Source organism: Hipposideros armiger, unplaced genomic scaffold (assembly GCF_001890085.2).
Source record: "Hipposideros armiger isolate ML-2016 unplaced genomic scaffold, ASM189008v1 scaffold_547, whole genome shotgun sequence".
Classification (NCBI taxonomy): Eukaryota; Metazoa; Chordata; class Mammalia; order Chiroptera; family Hipposideridae; genus Hipposideros; species Hipposideros armiger.
In genome coordinates this window covers 218173-220455 of record NW_017731897.1, presented here as the reverse complement: position 1 = coordinate 220455, position 2283 = coordinate 218173, and the positions used below count along the sequence as shown (strand labels likewise).

General features: G+C 34.3%; 1 pseudogene; it reads right to left on the bottom strand.

The window, feature by feature from the left end:
* The window catches only part of LOC109396825 (dihydroxyacetone phosphate acyltransferase-like), a 9983-nt pseudogene that overhangs the window by 6395 nt on the left and 1305 nt on the right, over window positions 1-2283 (bottom strand).

The following is a 2283-nucleotide window of genomic DNA, read 5'->3' as shown; positions in this document are numbered from 1 at the left end:
TAAAAGCTTTCCCCTTAAAATCAGGAACAAGACAAGGCTGCCCACTTTCACCACTTCTATTCAACATAGTTCTGGAAGTTCTAGCCACAGCAATCAGACAGGAAAATGAAATAAAAGGCATCCAAATTGGAAAGGAGGTAGTAAAATTGTCAATATATGCAGATGACGTGATGCTATATATAGAGAATCCCAAAGACTTCACCAAAAAACTGTTAGAACTGATAAATGAATTTAGTAAGATAGCAGAATACAAAATTAACATTCAGAAATCAGTTGCATTTCTATACACCAATAATAAACTATCAGAAGTAGAAATCAGAAAATCAATCCCATTTACAACTACTTCAAAAACAATAAAATAACTACAAATAAATTTAACCAAAGAAGTAAAAGACCTCTACTCAGAAAATTATAAGACGTTGAAGAGAGAAATCAAAGAAGATACAAATAAATGGAAATACCTACCATGTTCATGAATAGGAAGAATTAATATAGTTAAAATGTCAATACTAACTAAGGCAATATATAGATCAATGCAATTCCTATCAAAATACCAAGGACATGTTTCTCAGAAATGGTACATAAAATCCTAAAATTTATATGGAACCATAAAAGACCACGAATAGCCGTGGCCATCTTGAGAAATAAGAACAAAGTGGGAGGTATCACGCTACCTGACATCAAGTCATACTACAAGACTACAGTAATCAAAACAGTATGGTACTGGCATAAAAACAGACACATAGATCAATGGAACAGAATAAAGAGCCCAGAAATAACCCCATCCATATACGTTCATTTAATCTATGACAATGGAAGCAAGCATTTACATTGGAGTAAAGATAGTACATTTAATAAATGGTGCTGGGAAAATTGGACTGACCCGTGCAAAAAAATGAAAATGGACCACCTACTTACACCATATATGAGAACAAATTCAAAATGGATTAAAGACTTAAATGTAAGACCTGAAACAATAAAACTCCTAGAAGAAAACATAGGGAGTAAATTTGCAGACATTACCCTCGGTAATATTTTTACTGAGATATCCCCTCAGGCAAGGGAAAGAAAAGAAAAAATAAACATATAGGATTACATCAAACTTAAAATTTTTTTCACAGCAAAGGAAATCATCAATAAAAAAAAAGGCAGACTACTGAATGGGAGAAGATATTTGCCAATGATATATCTGATTAGGGGTTAATATCCAAAATTTATAAAACACTCATTCAAATCAACACCAAAAAAACAAACAACCCAATTAAAAAATGGGCAGAGGATGTGAAGAGGCATTTCTCTGAAGAGGACATACAGATGGCCAACAGGCATATGAAAAAATTTTCAACCTCACTAACCATTAGAGAAATGCAAATAAAAACCGCAATGAGATTCCATTTCACTCTGGCCAGAATGGCTATCATCAATAAATCAACAAACAACAAGTGCTGGCGAGGTTGTGAAGAAAAGGGAACCCTGGCACCCTATTGGTGGGACTGCAGATTGGTGTAGCCATTATGGAAATCAGTATGGAAGTATGTCAAAAAACTGGAAGTGGAACTACCGTATGGCCCAGCAATTCCACTCTTGGGTATCTATCCAGAGAAACCCAAGACACTAATTCAATAAAATATATGCACCCCTATGTTTATTGCATAGATGTTTACAATAGCCATGACTTGGAAACAACCATAACGTCCATTGGTAAATGACTGGATCAAGAAACTGTGATACAAAAAAGTATAACTATTGCACTGTGTTGTACAGCTGAAACTAATTTTTAAAATGTGTATTTCACAATAAAAAAAAGAAACTGTGATACATTTATACAATGGAGTATTACTCTGCTATAAAGAAGAATGAAATTGTACGATTTGCAAAGATATGGATGGACCTAGAGACTATTATGTTAAGTGAAATAAGTCAGTCAGAGAAAGACAAATACCATATAATTTCACTTATATGTGGAATCTAAAAATCTGAATGAACGAGCAAAGTAAACAGAAATAGCCTCAAAGATATACAGGAACAACTGATGGTTGCTAGTTGGGAGGGGGATGGGGATGAGGGAGAAAAGGAAGGGATTAGACAACATAAACAGGTAACTACAATATTGCCACAGGGATATGAAAGACAGTTTGAAGAATATAATTAATAATGTAAATATTTTGGAGGGTGTCAGGTGGTCATGTGTTTTATTAGGGGAACCGCTTCATGGATGGGGTAGAGGCTTGATCATTGTACTGTACACCTGAAGCTGATGTTGTATAATATTGTATGTCAACT